Source organism: Prionailurus viverrinus, chromosome X, assembly GCF_022837055.1.
Source record: "Prionailurus viverrinus isolate Anna chromosome X, UM_Priviv_1.0, whole genome shotgun sequence".
Lineage (NCBI taxonomy): Eukaryota > Metazoa > Chordata > Mammalia > Carnivora > Felidae > Prionailurus > Prionailurus viverrinus.
In genome coordinates, this window is record NC_062579.1 from 11,519,136 (window position 1) to 11,544,853 (window position 25,718).

Here is a 25,718-nt window from a genome sequence, read left to right on the forward strand (position 1 = left end):
TGCTGGAGAGCCTCTGAAGCTATTGCTTCATCTGGAAAAAGGTGACCTAAGAGAAAACATTTCAGAGAATCTGAAGCCTCAGAGATAATGTATGTAGGTTTGCCAGATTTAGCAAATAGAAATATAGGATTTCAAGTTACATTTGAATTTCAGATAAAAACCAAAAAAATTTTTAGTATAAGTATGTGCACCTCTTTCTACAAACATTACACATTTGCACAATGATTTGGTTCTTAAGCTTTTCTCCCAGATCCTGATTTCATTATGAGCTCTGGGCCCAGAGGAGCAATTTCAAAAATGCTTTTTTGGACAATGATTAGAAAGCTTATTTAGTCTTCAACCCTTGTTCCACACATATCCAGGATAAAAATACATAGTTACCCTAAAAAATTACTTTTTGCTTATCTGAAATTCAAATTTAACAGGCCTCCTGTATTTTATCTGGCAACTCTAAATGTATGGAAAATTCTTGGCACATAGCAGGCATTCATTCAGTGGTTAAGTATTAGTGTTCTTTCTTCATAAACAAGGAGCCCAGTTAAATGGTGGCATGGTACTTTTTAACTCTTACTGACCTAGAAAATACACGCTTTTGATCAAAATTGAAATGAACTGAACTGGATGTGATTCTAAGAAACCCTTTGCCAGCTCCTCAAAACCAGATCAAAGCAAATGTCCCCAAGTGGAAGGTCATAGTTATATATATGGGATGGCACATTATAAAGCTTTCAATATTACAACCTAGAACTAAATTGGACCTCTACCAATGAATATTCGGTTATTGGTTTTTCTTAACCTACACAGATAAACCACTCTTCATTTGGTCCAGAAGTAATGTTGCTGCAATTCCTGGCACAAAGGCACTAACGCTCAGGGATGAAAATGGCATGATTGGCCCAGGAATGCTGGCTCCACATGGGTGAAGCTTGAGGTCACGGCACTGTTACCTTGCATCTTGGAGGAGGCAGGAGACTCTGCAAAGCCCTGCTGTTGCCTCTGACTCCATTTTCCCTCACTGCTAATTCACTGTTCCTACCTGAAAAAATTTCTAATATGCTTCCTGAAAAGCTGAAGAGAAAGGCACCTTCATTTCCTCATCAAATATTCACCATGTTATGAAAAAGAAAACCCTAGTGGCTTGGCACCAAGTGGTCAAAACCAGCATATTGTTACATATTGTTACCAGATTCACGACACGAATAGATTAAGTGGATTTAATCCAAGATATCTATTTCTAATTTGGTAGCTGCTATGACCTCACACACTTATTTTCCGTGCTTTTCCTAAAAACCAGAAAAAAACACCCCATTTTCCCTCTTTGCTTTAAGTGGAAATTATTATGCAGCTTTTCATAGATTTGTCCACAATGCCTTTAAACAGGATTATTATTTTTCTTAATTTTCAAAAAGTGGCTTTGGAAATGTATCTCCTTCCATTTCATCACCTCTTCATCCTCATTGGAAACCTGATTATTGGTAGGTATTGAGAGCTTTCCATTTCTACTGGTGGAGGGATGACTTCATTGCCAGCTGGGGAATCTTGTGTGGCGGAGCATTGGACCAAAGCAGAGCTGTGGGTTGATGCTGCCGCTGGCGCTGCTGCCACAGCCGTTCGCATGCATCCAGCTGCTGTGTAAGGAATCCTCAGGCTACTAGTTCTTTGCTCCCAATTCACCCAAGGGATCGCAGGCTGATGGATGAGTGTACGTGTGAATGTGTGAATGTGTGCATTGTGCGTGTGCACGCACAGCTGCAACAGTTGGGCAGCAGCTGCAATAGACTTCGATATCATTTTTACCAAAGACAGAGATAAACCGTCCTCCGTCCTTTATTTCCAAGCAGTGCCTCGGCTCCCGCCCCAAATGTGTTCTCCCCCTCTTCCACGACCCCTCAACCCTCCGCACGTGTCCCTCTGGAGTGAGGCCAGGCTGGCTGAGCTGCAGGGAGGATTCCCCCTTTTTTTCCGCAGTGAGAGGCGGATTCCCGGGCCTCTACGGCCCTCCACCCCGTCAGCCGCCCCTTTCTTAGTCACGATCTTCCCCGCCCCTCCCCCCTCCCCCCACCCAGCTCCCCCTGACCCCCCTCCCCCTGAACGCTGGAAGCTCGGGCCCCGCCCCTCCCAGACACCCAGCCCAGGTTGCTAGGGCCTGGCTGGGCAACCAAACCTGGCCCGCGAGGTGGTGCGGCGCGCGCGTGCGCGCTCAGGCGAGTTTATACAAGGAACGAGCCTTCTTCGGCTTCTGGGGTCCGAGCACGAGCGGCGCGGGCGGGGCGCGCGGGCCCGCGCTCGAGGACGAGCGCTCTCTCCGCATTGGTTTCTATCAGAAGTGGGCGGGGCGAAGGCGGGACGTGGCGGAGTCTTAGAAGCTTCTTCATTGGCCCGAACGGGACGGCCGGGGCGGGCCAGTTAGCAAATTAGGCTGCGCGTTCGCCTCTGCGAGAGGGCGGGGCCGGAGGTTTCCATTAGTTGTCCCTGCCACTGGGAAAGGTAAAGCGGCGACGGCGGCCTCAGGAGCTGTGGGGTCCCCGGCTGGAGGTGGGAGACTCGGCGGGGTGAGTAGTTGCGCCGCCACCCGCCCGTCAGGCCTTCCTGTTCCCACGTTGGCTCCGCGCCACCCAGCTTCTCCTGAGAGAGGGGACCCACCCGGTCCCCCCGGGCAGACGTGAGAAGGGGCGGCGGCGCGGGTCTCCTCCAGAACAGGGCGACGCGGCGAGGGCGCCCCAGCCTGGAGTGGCCTCTCTTCAGCGCCCCATTGCGCCAGTGGAAGGGCTTCCCCAGCGAGGGGTTGGGACTGTATTTTGTGGGGTGGGAAGACGGGAGGATGTGAGGAGGGGCGGCGGGTCGAGGCCGCCCGGCGGGGCTCCCCTCAGCAGCGGGTCTGCGGCGTCCCCGCCCCGCCGCCCCCGCGGCGCGAGCTCCCCCGGGCTTGCGGCGAGGGAAGCCCCTTCCCGCCGGCGCCGAGGAGGAGCCTGCGCGCCGGAGCCCCCAGCCCGAGTTCCGAGAGAGTCGGGGACCCGCCGGGGGCTGCGAGCCCGGGGCCGGAGCCCCGGCCCTGCTGACTGACCTTGGCTGCCCGCGAGGGTGGGCGAGTGACCCACCGCCTGCCCCGCGGCTCTTCCAGCTTCCTCCCAACAAGTTTCGGGCGTTGCTATGAAGTTCACCACTGGCATAGTGGGGAGAAGCAGAAATTGGCCCCTTCCCAGACCTTCGTACCCTTTGGACCCTCATAGAAATTAAATCCTAGGGTTTGGAACCATTTCCAAACGAACAGGTCCTGCTCGCGTTGACACGTTTTATGCCCACGTTGGGGGAAAAAAATAACCTGAACGTATTTCTGTGTAAAAAGGCAGATCTTCCTTGAGGTGTTTTTTTCTTTTTTTTTCCTTCGCTTCACTTGAGTGTTAAAGCCCAGATGCCCGAATAAGAAAAGCCTGACCTTAGTATTTCCACCGTGAGATTAGACGGATGCTGTGATATTTAAGTAGTTGCAGATCAGTGTTCTGTTAACACAATCTATTTTAATTGGCTGAAATTTAGGCTGATTTTAGAAAGTATTGCAGACACAGAATAATTTCTTCCCGTGAATCTGAATTAGGTTTGTTTGGACGTAATGGTTATGTAGTTAATGTAAAACATTACACAAATTAATTTGTCTGAGAACATTTGACTAAAACAAGAGACATAAATATGTATAGAATAGGATTATCGTTTTAGGTAACGTGTCCGGCTTGTTCCTTTCTTGCTGTAGGGTTACAAAAGCATCTTTACAGAGGCTATTTGGAACTATATGTGAATGACATTTAGATGTAAATTTGTTTTTAATTTAAGTGTTTTAAAATATTTTATTCATAAAATGTGAAGAACCCGTGTTTACTTGTTTCTGTATGTTTACTGCGGGGGGGGTGGGTAGTATAATTTTATACTTAACAACCCAATTAGGGTTCATTAATAATTTTTTTTTAAAGGTGTGCCTCTTTTTGAGAACATTGTACTTGAATACCTTAGCAATTCTTTTAATTTCTTTATTAAAAGTACTATTTTAGGTTTCGGCATTTTTGGCTTTGACACTGGAACAGGAGTAAGGAAGCCTGCAGCAGTATTACCAGTTTGACACCACCAGTGGGTGTTTCTGTTGACAAATGCAGAGAAGAGAACATTTGGGAAGGAAATATTTTTTTGGGGGGGGGGTTAGGGGTGTTGGGGGGGGGGGAGAAGGAGCCAAAAGAAAGAAGCTGCAGAACTAAAGCTGCCAGCACAGAGTATGCTGAGCATTTCACAAGTACAAGGAAACCTAATTAGGATGAAAAAAAAAAATTCAGTTTGCCTGTATTAAATAATAGAATTCCAGAAGAGGCATGCTAAATAAAGTTAATCATCCCGAGAGTGTTAAATAATCTACCATTTCAGAGGAGTTTGGAGGGTCTTCAACTGGAGTGTCAAATCTTTTTAAATTGTCTTGTGTTTTAAACATAATACAGTGATTAATTTGGTGTGTGTGTGTATAAGTTTTGTATACTAGTTTTGCTTATTTAGCATGTTTCCTAACCCTCATTTTTTTGGAAACAAAACTTGATATATTAAAAAACATTACAAATAAACATTCTTTCTTCAGAGAAGATTTCTTTTTTCCTGCTCAGATTTATAATTTAGTCATGATTTAGGGGTTTGTAGAAAGGTTTTTTGCCCCTTATCTCAGGTTTTTGATGTTTACTTAATATGAGTTCCTTGGACTAAATCTGCCATTATTTTCATTGTAATTTTCTTGTAGTCATTTAAATTGGAGTGTGGCATTTACAGTATTCCCCGGGGTTTTAAAAGAAAAGGCTCCCATTGAGGGAAATTGCTGGGCCATCTCGCATAGATGAGTAATAGAAGGTTGACTGATTGCGAATCAGATCCATTCTGTTCCAAATATGCTGCATGGGGTTAAAGCAGTCATTTAATGAGAACCAGATTTTATATGGTATTTCTACTTTGAAGGTGCAGTGTTGTTCCATTACAAACTGAAATACAGAGGTGGAGAAATTGCTTCAAGTATGCTTTTTTTCCCCCCAGCCTTGCTTCACCACTGTGTCCAAGAATCTGTGAGAGACTCTCTGTCAACAATAGTTGCATTGTTGGAAATGACAGTGGCTTCTGTTGCAGAAATTTAACCTTTTATTATGATTTGCGTTTCAATTTACTTTGTGATAGAAAATTCAGCTGTATCTAAGAATACGGCTATAGGAAATTTGTAAGGAAGTGAACCAAGAAAAATAAGCCTTCTTCAGCGTGTCTGTTAAAAGTTCACCTTTTTTCCCCTTCCATTTTGATAACTTTGGTGGTTATCTCTTTTATTTCTTCTAGATATTAGAAGGTACACTAGCATAGTACTTTATTTTTGGCAGTAAGTATGGGGATGAGACTTTTTCATGTAATAAATTGATACCAAATAATAAGGCATTTAGAACAAATGAATCCACCCACATACACACACACCCAAAATGCAAGGGAAATCTTTTAGGTAACCCTTAACTTTGGTATAAGAATAGCAGATTTTTAAGTATTCAGTTGCTTTCTAAAGTAGAAAAGGCTGTTTACTCAGAATTTGATAGTTTTAGATTCCAAAGGTAGTTTTTTTCTTCTTTCTTTTTTTGTTTCTTTTTTTTGTTTGTTTGTTTGCAACTTCAAATTCCTTAGTAGAGGAGGAGATAGAATCTCAAAGGTTCTTTATCTTCTGATGTTGTCAATTGGGTCACATATTTCAACTTATGAAAATACTGCAATTAAAAGACTAAATTTAAACTCTTGTGTGGAGGGGTTTTCCAATTTACTTTCTATCTTAAACTCAACATTAGAAATCTTTTGTTGACAATATGTCACTTTTGTGTTTGTATTTAAATTCTTGATAGTTTCTAGAATGTTTCCTTCATATGGAGCAGTGCATGGATGACTGGATTACTCAAAGGTTTGGCCTCATTTCTCATTTGAGTTTGTACATTTACTTCATAATACTGAGACATGAGCTTGGGTGCAATTGTATCAGTGGGTATGAAAGCTGAGAGTGAGGACTTTCTACGTAAAGAGCCTGGTAACATTTAGAAAATTAGGATTTGGGAATTAACAGAAAATTACTTATTAGGTTAAAAGGATCTAGCCCATTCAGGTCTTTGAAATTGGTTGTCAACATTTGAATTAAGCTCTCAGAAACATTTGTGTTCAAGACAGTTCTAATTAAGGTCAAGTTTTGGGAGTGGTCTCTGTTTTGGGCAGTCTTTATAATAATTAAACTATAATATGCTACTTTTTGAGCCTTACTGAATACCAGATATTTGGTACTGAATACCAAATAATTCATTTGCATGGATAGATGCAAAGTGTGTTTTCACAACACTTGTATGAGGTAGAGGTTTCTCTTCTTTCCCAACACATTTGATCAAATGGGCTCAGAGAGAGAAAACAGTATGCACAGATTACCCAGCTAGTGAGCAGCAGAGGCAAAACTACCATCCAAACCGGTCTGACTTGAACCCTTGTTCTTCAAAACCATGCTCTCTCTGCTTCTCTTTAGGAATCTGACTGCCCAAACATATTTTGAAGTCCTACTGTAAAGTCATTCCTGGGGAGGTTCTAGAGGTATGAATATACCTCCTGGAGTTCACAGGCTACACTGGTAAGGCTGCCTGACCTTTAGTCACATGGGAAGCTGGACTCAGGTCCATCAGCACTGCTAGATAGGACAACTGGAAGTGCACAGTTTTCTAACAGAGTCATTAGTTCATAAATGAAGGTTGTACATGATTATTTACACCCAAAATGAGGTAGTTGTTTCTAATTAACTACTTGGTGTTTCATGTTTCTGCATGTTCCACTGTTAACTTTTGACTGACTTTGATTAAATTTGCTACACTAATGACGGCGATGAAGATATTCCTTGAATTCAATTTTGTGGTTTTGATACACTGTAAATGACAGCCATTGCAATTTGCAGATGGGTATCTCTTCTGTAATTGTAATGACTTAAGTGAAATAAAACCTGGAGGTGAATGAAGTTCACAGAGGTGTGTTATTGTTGCTTTTTAATACATAGAAGTTGGGCTCTGACAAAAATGTTCCTACTTGAAAGTAGAATTTTCTGCTACTTAAAGCCTCTTGTGAGTGTGTGTGTGTGTGTGTGTGTGTGTGTGTGTGTGTCGGTTTTAAAACAAGACCCATCATTCAGAGAGCTAAACAGTTGCTTAGCCCAAAGGAATGCTCAGAGGTCTATATGAGGGAGGAAAATGATTTAATGTTTTATTCTGTAATTGATGAGAATCACTTTTGTCACTTATCAAAGTTAGAAACAGTCTAAATATTGTAGAAACTCAGGGCTAGAAATCATCTTGGCCACAGCAGGACAGTTGTTCTATGAAGATGGGACCTATACGTAAATTCTTGTGGATTTATTTCTTTACCAAGTGTAGGTTTTCAGTATTTCTTTTAAACAGCATTATTGAGGTATACTTTACATACTATAAAATTTACCTGTTTACGTGTACCATTCAGTGATTTTTTTTGGATAAATTTATGGAGTTGTCTAATCATCACTACAGTCCAATTTTAGAACATTCCATCACCCTAAAAAGAACCCTCCTGCTAAGTGCATTTTAAAAAATCTTACGTACTTGCTTCCACCTAGATCTCTTTATCATCAGACACTGATAAACAAAATGATGTAGATCTTAAAAGATAGGTCTTTTAAAAATATCTTTTTACATATATTACAATTTCTCACTGCTTTTTGTATTTTAAAAAGCTTTTGCCTAGGGGCACCTGGCTGGTCTAGTTGATGGAGCGGTGGGTGGAGCTTATGGCTCTTGATCTTGGGGTCGTGAGTTCAAGGCCCATGTTGGGTGTAGAGAATGCTTAAATAAATAAGAACTTAAAAGTTTTTGCCTAAACATAATATATAGCAGAATATAAAGGACAATACTGCTAATGGTATTAAATTACCTTGTCTTTGTGGTTTTGATTTGATTTTGTTTTGGTCTTTTTTAAACCAGCAGATAAAACATAATGTTCTTAGTGATATGTTGGAAAAGCAGGAATACGAAATCAAGGTAGGGGTGCCTTGACGGACTCGGTCCATGGAGTATGAGACTCCATCTCGGGGTTGTGAGTTCAAGCCCCAAGTTGGGCATGGAGATTACTTAAACAAACAAATCAAGGTAAAAGTAATAATAATTGTTGGGCAAGAAAAAAAAATGCCTTTAAGATTTAAGACCATGGGTAAAATAATTGGTTTTCTTGACTTTAAGCCAATAACACTGTGCATTTTAGTGTTTGACCTCTAATCCCCCTTGAGAAATTCATGCCAATGATGCATGCCCATCTAGCAGGCTTCATTAAATTCAGGTATTCAAACACATTGTCTCCTTTCTGTGTTTTTTTCAGACTGGATTTTTGTGGGATTTAGACACTTACCCTGCAAGGTACTGTAGCTACAACTGTTTTCCTGCCTGCATCATTTTCTTTTTAGTTACCCTTAAGGGTAGGTGTGGGAGTAAAGCTACCTTGGGAACGAGTTGTACAGTATAGGCTGATCTCCATGCTCCCACTTGCTCTCCTTTGCTCAATGTACTGCATGTGTAGATGGACATTGCTGATAGGATAGCTTGGGGTTATTAGTTTTTGGGTACACATAAGGGAAGAATGCACTGGTTTGGTTGGAAGTTAAGTGTTTTGGAAATTGTGTCTAACTTTCTTTGCTTTTAGATGAATGTTTCTCTATAGAAAGTGACCCTTACAAGTGCCAGGTAGGTAAATCAATAACTCCTTGTGTGGTAGATTGTGTCTGGATTGTTAATAACAGATTGGACACAGCACTGCTCTGATAATAATAGTTTACTGTAAATTCAATCATAATTGGTTTGATATAGGTTTACTTTTTTTTTTTTTTTAAACTGTTTAACAGCTATGGCTGTAGGATTCTGTTGTTACTTTGTATCCTTTGTAAGAGAAAGGCCTAATATCAAGCAGTAACTTATGAAGTGCTTTCTGACACTGTAACCTTTTTGATTTCGAGGGAAATAGTGCTTTTGAAAGTAACAACTTTGCTTTCTGGAAGTGAACAAAACATATGGATGAATATTTTTAAAGAGTCCTTTTTTTTTTTTGTAAGTTGCAATTTTATTTATTTATTTAAAGTTTATTTATTTACATAATTGCTATACCCAACATGGGGCTCAAACTCACAACCCCAAGATCAGGAGTTGCATGCTCTTCCGACTGAGCCAGCTGGGCGCCCCCTAGGTAAGTTGCAAATTTAGATTTCCATTTTAGATTTTATATTATGCCTAAAGATTAGGTTCTTGGCAGTGTAAGATCATATTGTAATAATCGGATTAAACACACACACATTCACTTGTGGAAGATATGGCAGATAAAAAATGGTGATAAGTAATAGTTGAAACACAACTTACTGACTTGGCTTTGCCCAATTACCCTGATATTGGCCAAGTGGAAACTTGTTTCCTGATGAATAGAATTTTTCAGAGATTACAAAAGTTGTTTCAGGTGTGACATATCCTAGACTTTATGCACACACCGCTCCTGGTTTGTTAGCCTCTCATAGAATATATTAACTTTAATTACTAGTATGTATGTATGTATGTATGTGTGTGTGTGTGTATATATGTGTGTGTATGTATATATATATATCTATGTACACTTTTTTTTTTTTTTAAAGTACACTCTATGCCCACCGTGGGGCTTGAACTCGCAACCCTGAGATCAGGAGTTGCATGCTCTAGCTACTGAGTCAGCTAGGCACCCTGCTGTTATGTAATTGTTATCAGTAATATTACCACTACAATTTAAGTTTAGCAATTGCAGACAAAAAGAAAGTTCTACTTTTTAAAATTTTTACAAAATGTTTTTATTTATTTTTGAGAGAGACAGAAACAGAATGTGAGTGGGTTAGGGGCAGAGAGAGAGGGAGACACAGAATCCAAAGCAGGCTCCATGCTCTGTCAGCACAGAGCCCGACGCGGGGCTCGAACTCATGAGCTGTGAGATCATGACCTGAGCTGAAGTTGGACACTCAATCTACTGAGCCACCCAGGCGCCCCAAGAAAGTTCTATTTTAATTGTTAATAATTGAAAATAGTTGAGGTAGACAAAATCTAATTTTGTGCAAATTGGTGTTTCCTACTGTATCAATTATTTCTTTTCTTTTTTTAAGTTTTATTTGTTTGAGAGAGACAGAGACACTGAGAGTGGGGGAGGGGCAGAGAGAGGGAGAGAGAGAATCCCAAGCAGGCTGAATGCCACCACACATAGCCTGGGGTGGTGCTCAAACTCTTGGAACCATGAGATCATGACCTGAGCTGAAACCAAGAGTCAGACATTTAATCAACTGAGCCACATAGGTGCCTCTCAGTTATTTCTTTCTAAAATAACCCTGTCCTACATCCTGTGGATCTATCCTTCATTTAGCAAATACTTATTGGGTGTCTGCTGTGTACTAAACTATGATAGAGGTTGGATGGAGTGGTAGATGAAAGGTAAGGAGGCCTTGCCCTTAAAGAATTTATAGTCTTGAGTTGGAGTCACAGGGGAAGTATAAGGTACTATGGGATTATGTAACTGGGTAAGGCTTGGGATCTGTCCTGGGGGGAGCAGGCAGGAAGGCCACACTGAGGAGTTAACATTTAAGTGAGACCTAAAGGATGAGAAAGACGGTCTAGTAGGGGTAATAAATTTTCCTGGCAGAAGGTGCAAATGCCCTCAGGCAGGGTGAGAGAGAGAGAGAGAGAGAGAGAGAGAGAGAGAGACAGACTTCTGAAAAACAACCTTTTAAAAACCTGAGAGAAATCCACAATGGCTGGAAAGTAGAGAAGCAGGTGATGAAGCAGAATTAGGCAGGGGCTAGGTCCTGAAGAGGCTTAGTAGGCTGTCTACTGGACTTTTTGAGCTTGTCCTAAGTCTCCTGGGAAGCTATTGAAGGTATGATATGAAATGAAATGCTCCTCACACCCAAAACAAAAACCAAGAGTTTTAGTTCAATGGAACCTTGATAATTTACCAAAAAGGCCATAATCTGTGCAAGGTAAAATATTCTTCCCTTATTTCAGTAAAATTTTTGCAGTTGCTTCTTTGATTGTCATCTGCGATACTCTTTTCATTGTTTTTGTAGAAATTACCTTTAATTTTTTAAAAGCTCCATATATCCTTCACCATTCTGTTAACCTTATATAGGGATGTCATTTCTATTTATAACTGAGTTAAATTTTTTTCTGATAGTGTTAGCTCTCTTCCATATTTAAACTTAAAATTCCTCATTGCCCTCTTCCTCTTAATCTGCTCAAGGTATTTAATGTTTTAATGAAATGATTCATTAAATATGAGCATTAAATTTGCTTTATTGTTTAAAATTTTTTTTTAACATTTATTTATTATTGAGAGAGAGAGAGAGAGAGAGAGAGACAGAGCAGGAGTAGGGGAGGGGCAGAGAGAGAGGGAGACACAGAATCTGAAGCAGCCTCTAGGTTCTGAGCTGTCCGCACAGAGCTTGAAGCAGGGCTCAAACCCACGAACTGTGAGATCATGACCTGAGCTGAAGTCAGACGCTTAACAGACTGAGCCACCCAGGCGCCTCTATTCTGTCTTTTTTTTTTTTTTTTTTTTAAATACAATGTCTTAGGTTTAGTTTAATATTTCTCAGCATTTATGCTATTTCATATTTTATGAAATCTCATTTGGATACCTGTAATGTTTTTAGAGAATTTTATTACTATTGTTTAAGAGTATGAATATTTGGGAGCACCTGGGTGGCTCTGTCAGTTATGTGTGCTACTCTTGATTTCAGTTAAAGTCATGATTGTGAGATTGAGCCCTGCATTGGGCTCTGTGCTGACTGCTCGCATCCTGCTTGGGATTCTCTCTCTGCCCCTTCCCTGCTCACTCATGCTCCCTCTCTCTCTTTCCCTCTCTCTCTCAAAATAAATAAACATTAAAAAGGAAAAAAATAGGATTCTTTGGTCTAAGTACCATTTTTCAAATCTGGTTCACATACTGTGACCTTATCTTTTATATTAAACTGGTCTTTGTTGAGCTTCTTATGTTCAAGTGAGCTTATGTGTATAAAAGTGCTACAAAGGTTTTATTTTACATATGTTGATTTCTTTCTCCTACAGTTAGGTGTCCTTACATGCTCACTTCTTTTTTGGAAATCGTCAGCCATGCTAAATATTTACTTGCCTTTATGATTAAATAATGAGCATTTATTTAGGTTTTCCTTGGTGTAAAGTTGTTAGTTTGTGCCTGTATAGAATGCTGTTGTGCACTTTCACCATCCATATATACAAAGAATAGCCACAGCATCACTTCCTTCTTCAAGTATTTCCTTTGAAATTTATTTTGATATAGCCTCTAAATAGCTCACTTTGGCCCTGAGTTCTTAGGCTTTTCTGAACCATTCTGTACCTGCTCTGTGTTTTTTTTCCTTGTTGCTTTAATCACTTTTTTTCTTTTCCTGGTGCTGGTAACGTGAAGTTTGCAGTGGTTTTTGCATTACTTTCTTTGCTTCCTGTTCAGCCCAGGACATTTATTTTAGAGTTGCCTCATTTTAGATTTTAGAGTTTGGAAGTGATGTTTTTATGCTACTGGTTTCTCTACCATTCAAAGTGATTGTTCTTGATTTGGAATTGTGCTTTTGAGTCTGTCGTCCTGCCCACGGTTGGTAAAGTAAGGCCGTATTTGTTTTCGGTTGACTTTAAGATAGGGTGATGATTTGGGTATCTTGGTGTCAGCATCATGGTAGGTGATGGAGATACAAAGCCAGGCTGTGGTGTTGTGCTCTTAAGGAGTTTGTAATCCAGTAGAAGAGGCAGAAAGCCACCAGTAAAGTGCAGGATGATATGCATGTTCAGATGGAAATACAGGGTGCTGGTACTCTAGGCCAGAAGAGGTGCCCTTAGCGCAGACTTATGGGGACTGGGAAAGGCAGTGATTCTTGAGTGTGAAGAGTCTTAAAGGAGGCCCAGAATGTCAAGTGAAGGGAAGGGGTTTTCCCCTTAGACATGGGTCTAAGAACGAGCATATAAAATTGGGAAAATAGCAAGAAGTAACATGGATTTATTTATTGCATGCTTTGTTTTGATGCATTTACTTCATCTACATCCCAGGCTCTTGATTTTCTTTATAGCCATCTTTTGACTTTTCAGTTTTACATAGGAAAATACTATGTTTTATATATAGGAAATACTGAAACCAGGGATTTAAATAGGAATGGACCTTTGGTAAAATGGATAAGCAGATGGTATCCGTTTTCTACTGTAAGCTCCTACAGGCATGGTGTTGAGTTTTTTTTTTTTTTTTAAGAGAGAGAGAGAGTGAGCACGTGAGCAGGGGAGAGGGGCAGAGGGAGAGAAAGAGAGAAAGAAGAGAGAAGAGAGAGAGAGAGAGAATGAATCTTATGCAGCCCCCATAGTCAGCTCAGAGCCTGTCGCGGGGCCTGATCCCATGACTGTGGCTTCACACACCTCCAGATTATTGCTCGTGTCTCTCAGATTGGGAGACTGATTTCATTTATTTATTTTTGTGAAGTTATCTCTATGCCCAACATGGAGCTTGAACTCACCACCCTGAGACCCCAAGATCAAGACTGGCATTCTCTACTGACTAAGCCAGCCAGGCACCCTGGGAGGCTGGTTTTAAATGTATTCCCATAGCAGGGTGCCTGGGTGGCTCAGTGGCTTAAGAGTCTGATTTTGGCTCAGGTCATGATCTCACAGTTGGTGAGTTTGAGTCCTGCGTCGGGCTTTCTGCTGGCGGAGAGCCTGCTTCAGATCCTGCGTCACCCTCTCTGCCTCTCCCCCACTTGCACGTGTGCTTGCTGTCTCTCCCAAAAATAAATAAAAACATAAAAACAAACAAATAAATAAATGTGTTCCCATAGGGAGATAAAAATATGTGCCTTACAGAAAGGCCCTCTAGGGATGCAATGACTTCATCAAGGAATTCACTATACACTATTAGCTGGTTAATTAGATGAAGAGTTTTGTTTTTGTTTTTATTTTTTAGTTTTTTAAACATAACTTTAAAAAACAAGTTGATTTATTTCTGAGTAATCTGTACACCCATGTGGGGCTCGAACTCCTGACTCTGAGATCAAGAGTCACATGTTCTTCTGACTGAGCCATCCAGGTGCTCTTGTTTTTGTTTTTAAAGCATGCTGTCATAGACTTTTAAATACCGTCTCTGTCTACATTTTGGTAATTTCTTGTAATCTGGGTCCCACCTGCTCAGAAAACTCACATCCCCAGTCTGTTTTACAGGTAGGATACGGGCTTCTGACCTAGGTTTGAACAGTCATTTTAGACAGAGTGAGACTTGTATATGGAAGTGAGCCTTGTGAGGTGGCCATCATGTGTAGTTGAATTGATGGTCTAGTGATCATATTGACAGAGATGTTTTGATTTTTTTAAAAAGTTTTATTTATTTAATCTCTACACCCAAAATGAGTCCCAAACTCACAACCCCAAGGTCAAGAATAGCCATACTCTTCCTACTCACCTAACTAGGTATCCCTGATTTTTTTTTTTTTTTTTTTTTTTTTTTAAAGTAGTGGCAATTGCAGAGCTTATGGAATTCAGTCTCAAGTGATTTTGGTGCTGAGTAGTGGCAATAGATTTTTTTTGAGGGGAGGGTATTTATCTTCTGATATTTTCTGATCATGTGGGATTTGTGGTTAGATGTCTTATATTAATTTTGGAATATTTTCAGCCATTATCTCTTTAAATATTTCTTCTCTCCCATTCTCCTATTTCTGTGATTCCGTTTATCAATATGTTAGAAACTTTGATATTTTCCCCCAGCTCTTGAATGTTTTTGTTTGGTTTTTCACTCTGTTTTCTCTCAGTGTTTTGGTTGGGGTAATTTCTGCTAAGTTTCAAGTTCATGGATTCTTTGCTTGGCTGAGTTGAGTCTAGTGAAGAGCCTGTTGAAGGAACAACTCTTCATTTCTTTTAACTGTGTTTTTCATTTTTAGCACTTTTGTTTGCTTCTTACAGTTTCCATGTCTGGTCTGAATTACCCCTGATTTTGCATGTTGTTCTCTTTTAGGTTAGAGCTGTAAACATGTTACCCATAATATTTTAAATTTCATTGTGGATATTTCCAAAATGTAATTCTGTATGTAGATCTGATATGTTCTTTGTCTTTTCTGAGTGTTGTTTTTTCTTTGCCTTTTCTTACGCCTTGTGATTTGTTTTCCTTGTTGCAAGCCTGATTTATTTTGTATAACAGTAAAGACTGAGGTACATAACTTTTATGTCTGTAAATGGGCATATCTTTCCTGTGCTAGGCCTTTGGTGTAGGGATTTGAGTTAGTCTAGTTAGGATTTGGGCTGGGTTTGAGTCTGCTTGTTGCTATGGTTACCCTTAGTGTACCTCAGGCTTCAGATTCTTGGTAGAGACAGTTTATGATTAGGGTGGGAGTTGGTTTATTTTGAGTTTCAGGTGTTCCTTTTGAACTGTGGTTTAGGGAGGGTCTCCTTATATGCCCTGTTCTTCTCCTGTCCCTCTGCCAGTAGTATTCTTACGTTTACTAGAAGTTGGTCACTGGAAGTTGGTTAGCTTGGAGGTGGGGAGTGATGGTGGGGTGTCATCTTTTGTTCTGGTTAAACCTCAGGTTTAGGCTTGCATCAGTGTCCCACAGTCTTGCCCCACCCTTAGCTATTGTGGTGGGCTCAGTGTGGAATCCTGCCCCTCTGCTAGGAGTAGGGTGCCCACCCCTTTCCCCAGCTGCAGTGAGTTTTTACCGATGGCGTAAGGGTAGAAGCACTTATTTGCCTTGATGAGGGATTTTCTTCCTTCGTGGAGATAGGGAGAGAAGGATCTGGGTGTTTTCTTGCTTCTGAGGCACAGCTGCATTTCCCTTCCCCCAGGTCTGCATCACAATGGGTGTCCTCAGTGCCCTTTACTCTCTGTGAGTGCCTGGTGGGGTTGGTGGAGGAAGATCCTGCTGAAGGTTGGGGTCTCCCCAATTTCTGTGACCCCCTCAGTGATTTCACACTGTCCCTTCAGCTAAGCCACATCGGGTTTTTATCAACTTGCCAATTATTCTAGCTGCGCTCCTCTTATCAGTGTCCAGTTGCAGTCTACCCCAGGTGAGCACAAGGTTGTCTCCTGTCTCCTTGCAGGTACTGTCTCCCGAGATTTTGAGCCAGTTGGTTGTTCTCCGATGGGTTTAAAAAAAGTTATGAATTTGAAATTAGTCCAGGTATTTTTCATTGTAGGGGTGGGCAGCTGTATTCCTTCCAGCTTTCTTATTCTGGTGTGAAAGACAAGTTTGGTTACCCTTAAAATTTTAACATGCACATTTAACTAAGTCTAAACTTAATTATTATCCCTAACCTCCTGAATAAGGCAAAGATTTTAGAATGGCTTAGCTTTTAACCCCCATCCCCTCTTCCATGTTAGTTATTTATACCTTAGTTTTGCTTAAGTCACCTTAAGCCTATATAAAAATAGTGTAAGTTTACTCATCAACATGTTTTCCAAATTTCTTTCTTTTACCATTCTTCACCCCATTTCTTCATTGTGGGCTCAGTTTCCTTTTTCAAAAAGAATGTTTTGTGTAGTTCTTTCACTAAAAGCCTGTTAGTAATAGACTTGATCTTTGTATTTCTGAAAATCTTGACTTCACTTTTTCTCTTGAATGACTGTTGAGCTGGGTACAGAATTTATGTTGATAGTTATTTTCCCTCAGCACTTTGATGTTATTATCTTGTGTTTTGACAAGTCTTGTTAATGAGAAATCTTTAGTCAGTTCAGGTATAATTTCTTTGTATGTAGGTAATTATCTTTTCCCTTGGGATACCTGTAAGATTTTGCTCTTTGTTTTTGATCTGCCGTGTTTTTGTGATCTTTCTACCTGTGGATTTGTTTTTATTCTGCTTTTTTTTTTTTTTTTAATTTTTTTTTTTCAACGTTTATTTATTTTTGGGACAGAGAGAGACAGAGCATGAACGGGGGAGGGGCAGAGAGAGAGGGAGCCACAGAATCGGAAGCAGGCTCCAGGCTCTGAACCATCAGCCCAGAGCCCGACGCGGGGCTCGAACTCCCGGACCGCGAGATCGTGACCTGGCTGAAGTCGGACGCTTAACCGACTGCGCCACCCAGGCGCCCCATTCTGCTTTTATTTGGCATACTCCATCAGTCTGAAGACTCCTGATGCCTTCAGTTATTAAAAAAAAAAAAAACTTAGACTTTAGCTTTTAAATTTTTGCTTCCCATTTTCCATTTCTAGAACTATTTAGATAATGTGTTGTATCTTTTCATTGTATCCTCCCTGTTGCTTAAATTTGCTTTAGTGTTTTCCTTTTTTAAATTTCTGGGTGATTTCCTGACACCCATCTTGCAATTGACTAATTTCTCTTTACCTGTGTCTAGTCATTTGGTTAAACCATTACTTGAGAATTTTCATTAAAAACACTTGGCTATTTTTTTTTAAATATAAAAATTACTGTGTTTGTACAAGTCTACTTTTAGGTTTTCATAAGGGCATTTTCTTGTTATTTCTTTGAACATTTGAAAATATAATTATGTTTGTCTCCTTTGGATTGTTGTAGTTCTTGAGGAGTGAGATCTCTGATTTGTTTGCCCACTCTCCCTCTAAGTTTTGCTTGTCAGAGTTTGCTACATTTGACACTTTGGGAATTATTTGCTTGTTCCTGGCTTGTGGGATGCTTCTTTTGAGTGGTTTTGCATTTGTCTCTGATGGGACTCTTTGGGGTCACTGTTCCAGGAGAGTTTTCCAACTATTCTGAGACAGATTTCTGAAATCCAGAGAGTGGTGTGAACTGGACTCCCTGTCTGTGGTGGAGCAAAGACTTGGGTTTTCCCTTTTGCTTTGGTCATTCCTACAACACACAGCCCTAGGCTTCTGTGTGTAAGTTTTCTTTTTGCTTTCTTTAAAAAAGGTAAAAAAAAATATTTATTTTTGAGAGTGAAAGGAGGAGTGCATGCATGCCTGCATGGGGAAAGGGCAGAGAAAGAGGGGGACAGAAGATCTGAAGCAGGTTCTGTGCTGACAGCAGAGACCCCGATGCAGGGCTCAAACTCATGAACTGTGAGATGATGACCTGAGCCGAAGTTGGACTCTTAACTGAGCCACCCAGGCGCCCCTCTTTTTTTCTTATACATCCAAGGATAGCCCTTGGTATCTCTTGACTTTATGCTGGTGGTTCACTTCCAGCTTCTTTCCCATGCACAGACTTTAGGGATAACCTCTGGTTTCCTGGTCCCGATTAATCATTTGAGTTTGTAGCCATTGGTTTAGACAGCAGGAGTGAGCAGGTCTTTGTCTTGTGACAAGGAAGAGAAAGGTCTTTGTCCTATGTTAAGGAAGAATCTCATTTAATAAGCCCTTGTTTATGCAGCCACTCCTTTCTATTCTGGTCTCCCTGTTGGTCAGGAAATAGTTCGTCCAGGTAAGAACTAGGAAGTAATTGCAACCACAGGCATCCTCTAAGTTGAATAGATTATTCACCAGAAGTGCATTTATACATTGGTTGTGTAGAACAGTTCATATTCTCTGATAGGAACTATGCATGTTATTTTAAAAAATGGGTTAGTTTCCCAGGTAACCCTTAGGAGTCTGTTCTTTTCATGATGTAGTTGAAATTCACATAGACATGTGAGCTCTTTGGGATTGTAGTCAGTATGTAGTAGGTGATTTTTTTTTTTCAAAGTTTATTCATTTTTGGGACAGAGAGAGAGACAGAACATGAACGGGGGAGGGGCAGAGAGAGAGGAGACACAGAATCGGAAACAGGCTCCAGGCTCTGAGCCATCAGCCCAGAGCCCGACGCGGGGCTCGAACTCCCGGACCGCGAGATCGTGACCTGGCTGAAGTCGGACGCTTAACCGACTGCGCCACCCAGGCGCCCCATGTAGTAGGTGATTTTTGTGGGGAGGTGCATTTTAACATTCTCAGTGAGAGAGGGGAGTCTGGTAGTTACCAACCTGATTTGGTCTTCTCTGGTTGTGACCTGCCAGCTACCAGTGCCTGAAATTGTTACAAATTCTGACCACTGGGGGCTCCTGGGTGGCTCAGTTGGTGAGGCGTTCAAATTCTGCTCAGGTTGTGATTGCGTCATGATCTCATGGTTCATGAGTTCGAGCCCCACATCGGGCTTTCTGCTGTCAGCACGGAGCCCCACTTCAGGTCCTCTGTCTACCTGTCTCTGCTGCTCCCCTGCCTATGTGCATGCACATGCTCTTTCTCTCAAAAATAAATGAACATTAAAAAAAAAAAGTCTGGCCACTGTTCTCAAACTTGCCATCAAATCATCTCCTTTCCTACTCAGCACACAACCTTGCCTCTGCTCCACTGAGAATATTGAGAGCCCTTTGGCAGGTTTTCTGCAGCTTCTGGCTCCATCTACAAATTTCTCAGTCCCTCTCTCTCCAGAGCTGTTGTTTTCCTCCTGTCTCAGAAGTTGAGGTGCTTCTGTTCTTCCAGGCCAGTCCCTTGCCTGGTGCCCTCTGCTTCAGTGCTGCTGCTTTAGCAGTGTTTTTCCATCAGTTATCCCCCCTCTTCCTCCTCATCCTGTATCCCTGTAGCTCTCAACCATGGGCCTTTTTGCTCCACAGGGGACATTTTGCAATGCCTGAAGACATTTTTGGTTGTCACAACTTGGGGTGGGGGTGATGGTATGTATGCTCCTAGCATCTGGTGGGCGGAGGCCAGGGATGCTGCTAAACATCTTACAGCGCACGGCACAGCCTCCTCCCCCCCCCCCCCCCGCCCCCTCAGCAAAGAAATTATCTGTTCTAAAATGTTGTTGGTAGTGCTGAAGTTGAGTAACCTTGTTACATCCTTAGTCTCGCTTTTTGACTTCTTTGTTTTACTCTGATCTTATTCCTAAGGTTCTTGTCTTCGAAAACCCTCCCTAAACTGCTTAGGTCCCGTCCCCATTCCTATCTACCTAATCTTCTCCCCTTCTCCAGACTTCTGAGAGGGTGGTCTGTATGTAGTCTATCCATTTCTCATTCACTTCTCAAACTTCAGCTCTTGCTCTGTGACTTCCCACTCTCACGCTGTTTAAACTGTTTTTGCTGAGATCACCTGTGATCTCTTGTGTGCTCCATTTAGTAGATTCATTCAGTTCCAATTTTCCTTGACATTTCTGTTGCACCTGACACCGTTAATCACTATCTCCTTGAAGCAGTGTGTTCCCTTGGTGTCTGTGTTCTCCATGTCCTACTCTTACATTTCTTTGTCTACAAGCTCTGTTGGCTTGTCCCAGTCCAGTTACTCCTTATATACTGTTGTTACCTGGGTTTGACTTCTTGGCCAAGTGTAATCATAGGTCATTATCTCAATTACATCCAGAGTTTCACTTTGACTTATATGCAGGTGTTTTTCTAAATTCCTCCCCCATTTTTCCCTACAAGCTTCAGACTCCTTCTTAATGACCTTCTGGAAATCTACACCTCAGCATTCTTACAGGTACCTTGTACTGAGCATGTTTAATGTGAAGTACAGCATTCTTTCCTTGAACTTGTCCTCCTTAATTGAAGAAAAAAATCTCTTACTGGTTCCATCGTCCACTTAGTCTCCTAAGGTGGTTAGCTGGGTCTTGTCAGACTCTGGATACATTATCTAGAGTTGCTAATATGATACAAAATGTGATTATGATCATATCACTGATCTGCTTGAAAGCCTGCAACTGTGCTCTCTTGCTGACAGAAGGAGAAAGGATAGACTCAGTTCCCTTATATGGCTTGTCAGGTTCTCTTTGGTATGTTCTCTGCCTACCTACCTCTCCAGCCTCACATCCTTTCCCTGTCAGCCTCAAACACTATGCTCTGACAGGGAGAGCTCTCCATAAAATTCTGTTTCAAATGTGCCGTCTTTGCTTGTGCTCTCTCCTTTGTCTGGAATGCAGTGGTTTTCTGTAGAGTTGCTACCTCTGTGGATGGTGGGACTCCCTATTCCTCATGGAAGCTACAGTTAATTGGCACCTTTCTCCACTTCACTGGCCTCAATGTTATTGAATATTCTTTGTCTGAACTATGATTTTGGAGGTCCAGGACTGGGTAAATGGTGGCATTAGTCTCGCAGAAAGAGGACAGGGAATGGGTACGGGTAGTTTTTACAGCTTTTCAATTATGTGATTACTATTAAGCCATTTCTTTTCTTAGTCCCTGCTACCTGTAGTTTTATTATCTTTCAAGGATTCTTCTGGAAAAATTTATCTCTTGGAGGAGATATCTTTTATTGTCCTACACGAAGATGTGGGTGTTTCAGCTCTATTGGGCTTTGCCACCCATTCAAAAAAAATTTTTTAGGGGCGCCTGGGTGGCGCAGTCGGTTAAGCGTCCGACTTCAGCCAGGTCACGATCTCGCGGTCCGTGAGTTCGAGCCCCACGTCAGGCTCTGGGCTGATGGCTCAGAGCCTGGAGCCTGTTTCCGATTCTGTGTCTCCCTCTCTCTCTGCCCCTCCCCCGTTCATGCTCTGTCTCCCTCTGTCCCAAAAATAAACGTTGAAAAAAAAAAAATTAAAAAAAAATTTTTTTTTAAAGTAGGCTCCACATGCAGTGTGGGGCTTGAACTCACTATCCTGAGATTAAGAATGGCATGCTTTGCAACTGAGTCAGCCAGGTGCCCTTGCCACCTGTAAAATCTTAACCTGCTGCCTTGTAGCTCCTTAGAATTCCTCACTGATTTGCCTGCTGGGGGTACTTCCTGCATTCCCAGGGCCAGGGCTGCTCTGGGGTTTTGTTTTGTCCCCCCCTCCCCCTTATTTAAGTGGATTTTAGTGTAGAAGGAAAGGTAAACATGTGTTCGGTCAGCCATTTTGCAGCAGAACTTCACTACTCTGTACCTCATGTGGTTTCTCCTTTTTTTCCTCTGTTGTAGACATCATGGTAAAGAATCTCTTTTATTATTAAATTTTATTTATTTGCAAAGAATGTCTTTTATTTTTGAAAAAAATTTTAAGTTTATTTATTTTGACAGAGAGAGTGAGAGTAAGTGGGGGAGGAGCAGAGAGAGAGGGAGGGGGAGAGAGAATCCTAAGCAGGGTCTTCATTGTTAGCGTGGAGCCCGTCGTGGGGCCCGAACTCACTGACTGTAAGATCATGACCTGAGCCGAAATCAAGAGTTAGACGCTTAACTGACTGAGCCATCCAGGGGCCCCAAGAATGTCTTTTAAAGTGAATCCTTGCATGTATCTTTGATCATGTTCTTAGGACACTAGTCGTAGATATCCCTTGAGAATCACTGGGGGTGGTGATAGATAACACTGACGAGATTGTGCCATACCTGTGAAGGTTGTGAAGCAAACACTGCTGAGTCACCTAAAGGAAAGGTTGCCAGTTAAAAATGTTTACTATTTTGGCCAACGTGATCAAATGGTTTCTCCTTATTGTTTATCGTTGGATTAAAAAAAAATACTTCTAAGATTGAACATTTACAAAATTTATTTATTGGCCATTTGTACTTTGTACATTTTCTTTTCGTGTTAAAGGCTTTAAAAAATTCTTTGTAGGGTTGACTCATTTCTTTGCTTTTAACATGAAATAAGCAAACACTACCAAATGTAAGATCCATTGCTCTTTCTTTCTTTAAAATGTTTATTTATTTGGGGTGCCTGGGTGGCTCAGTTGGTTAAACAACTTCGGCTCAGGTCACGATCTCACATCTCATGAGTTTGACCCCGGTGTCGGGCTCTGTGCTGACAGCTCAGAGCCTGTAGCCTGCTTTAGATTCTGTGTTTCCCTCTCTGCTCCTGCTCTGCTCATGTACTCTCGCTCTCTCTCTCAAAAATGAATAAACATTAAAATAATAATAAAAAAACCCCTTTATTTATTTTGGAAGAGATGTGAGCTGGGAAGGGGCAGAAAGAGAGGGAGAAAGAATCCCAACTCTGTTGTCAGCACAGAGCCTGATGGTGGAGCTTGATCTCAGGCAACTGTGAGACCATGACCTGAGTCAGATACTTAACTGACTGAGCCACTCAGGTGCTGCTTACAATGTGGTTTTGACCAGATATCCTTTTTCTATCTCATTTCAGATGTATGAACTTCTGGGTTGTGAATTAATTAATTGGGTTGTTGTGATATCCAGTCAGTGAAATGGTAAACATGAAAGCACTTTGCAAATTATATAATATCATCATCAGCATTATTTATAATAATCCTTAAGTGTTTTTAACCAAATTTTGTTGGAATGTGCTCTCTTCTGTTGGCTCACACAACTGTAACCCCATATGTTTCCCCAGACCTAGTTCAGATCCACTTTCCTATGTAAAACATAACCTCTCCAGTCTAAAACAAGCACACTTCTTTGAACATTTATAGCCATTGTGACTTGTATGGTTTATTTGGTAATCATGAACCTGCATCGTCTAATCTTGCCTGTTGTCTTTTTTTTTAAGAATTTTTATTTTTAAGTAATCTTTACACCCAACATGGGCTCAAACTGACAACGCCGAGATCAAGAGTTGCATGCTCTCCTGACTGAGCCAGCCAGTTGCCACCAGTGTCCTCTGTCTTCTATGAACCGTACTCCTAGGCCATTCTATCTGTGTAGTGGGTCCAGTTTTGATTTCTTGAAAGTGGAGCAGTAATTTAGACAACTTATGAAACAGTCTAGTGCAGAATTTTAGATTTTAATAGCTTTTTCCTTTCTTTTTAAAACATTATCTAACTCATACCCAATTTGACATTTTTTTTTTTTTTTTCAAAGTAAACTCTGCCCCCAATGTGGGGCTCTAACTCCTGGCCCTGAAATCAAGCCAACCAGGTGCCCTGACAGTCACTTTTTTTTTTTTGAGTTTATTTATTTATTTTGAGACAGAGCGAGTGAGAGCGCACATGTGCAAGTGGGGTCTGGGCAGAGGGAGAGGATGAGAGAGAATCCTCAGCAGGCTCCATGCCCAACAAGGAGCCCAGTGTGGGGCTCGATCTCATGATAGTGAGATCATGACCTGAGCTGAAATCAAGAGTCGGGCGCTTGACTGACTGAGCCACCCAGGTGCCCCAGTCACATTTAAAAAAAATTTTTTTTAATGTTTATTTTATTTTTGAGACAGAGAGAGATAGAGCATGAGTGGGGGAGGGGCAGAGAGAGACACACACAGAAACTGAAGCAGGCTCCAGGCTCTGAGCTGTCAGCACAGAGCCCGATGTGGGGCTCGAACTCACAAGGCTCAAACTCATCAACTGCGAGATCATGACCTGAGCTGAAGTCAGATGCTTAACCAACTGAGCCACCTAGGCGCCCCTCCCCCACTCACATTTTTAAAGTGACCCATCACCTTTATCACATCTTACCAAAGCATCCAACCTAATTTTCACAGCAACTGCAACTTTCTTTTAATTGGTTTATATATTAGTTAGTTGAAAACCATGCAATGGCTATTAGAAGAGGAGTTGATGTCGTTTTGGGGAAGAAATGCAACTGACTTTTGAATGCTAAGCATGCAGCAGCTCCATTTCAGGGAGCAGAAGTGTGAAGTTGAATTAAACAGTTATTAGCCAAAAACATTGGTGCAGTTGGCATTAGCCAGTCTGTTTCACAGAAGTAATGGGGAGTTGGTAACTGTTAGGTCTGTTAAGAGAAATGCTGGAGGCCAATATGGCTTGAGCGCAACGGTGCAAATGGGCTTTTGTAATACATTTATACTTTTCAGAAAGTCCATTTTCCATGAATAACACATTTTTAAAAACAATATAACAAAGATAACTGAATTATTTAGAGTGCCTGGAGAAAATAACTCTGTACAAATGAGATTGCCATGAAACCTTTTCCCCAAATAGAGTTTTCCTTTTCTCCTGGACATAGATAGTTTCTACCTCTTCTGGGCATGTAAAACATCTTGCATATACCTTTTTTACATTTCTCACATATAGTTAATTCACCTCTTTGCCTCTTCCACAGGCTCTTCCTTTGAGGAACTTTTGCATACCATGTCTGATCCATAGTTGGTGCCCAACAAATTGAATGGAGAAGTTCTGGCCATTTAAACAGATGGTACAACCCAATCTTGCTGGGAGATACCATTTTCATTGATGTGCTATAAGAAAATAAGCCATTAGTATCTATAAATTTAGTTCAGAAAATAGTATAATTATACTCAACTGAGTATGTTATGTTCCATATGTGCAATGTACTGTACTATGTCTACAAAGGCACTGAGTTTAATAATACATGGTTCTTGGGGCGCCTCAGTGGCTCAGTCAGTTAAGTGTCCAACTTTGGCTCAGGTAATGATCTGATGCTTGTGAGTTTGAGCCCCAGGTCGGGCTCTGTACTGAAGGCTTAGAGCCTGGAGCCTGCTTCACATTCTGTGTCTCCCTCTCTCTCTGCTTCTCCCCTGCTTGTGATCTGTCTCTGTTTCTCAAAAATAAATAAACATTAAAAAAATTAAAATAATACTGGTTCTTGTCTGTGGACATGTATTTTAGTAGTACCGTGGGACTATATGGAGAGGAAAGAGTAATTAGAGGCTGGAGGAATTTGTGCAGTGTTCAAGGTAGATAGTACCTGAATTGGGCTGTGAATGCTAACACGAGTTAGAGCTTTTAAGCACATATTTATTGCTTTATGGCATTTGGATGGTAGTCTGGATGTCCTTAAAACTCTTCTTGCTTTTTTTCTGTCACACGCTCCCAGTCTTCCTCCTCCTGTTTCTAGCCTTCTTCCCCTGCAGTATCTTTGCTTTATTTAACATTCTGCCTTT

General features: G+C 41.3%; 1 protein-coding gene across 1 annotated transcript in view; it reads left to right on the top strand.

The window, feature by feature from the left end:
- The first annotated feature begins 2,443 nt into the window (after positions 1-2,443).
- CDKL5 (cyclin dependent kinase like 5) overlaps positions 2,444-25,718 on the top strand; it is a 193,025-nt gene continuing 169,750 nt past the window's right edge. The window contains exon 1 of the mRNA XM_047843716.1: positions 2,444-2,552. The gene's annotated coding sequence lies outside the window, so the exon portion shown is untranslated. The remainder of the gene's footprint in view (positions 2,553-25,718) is intronic.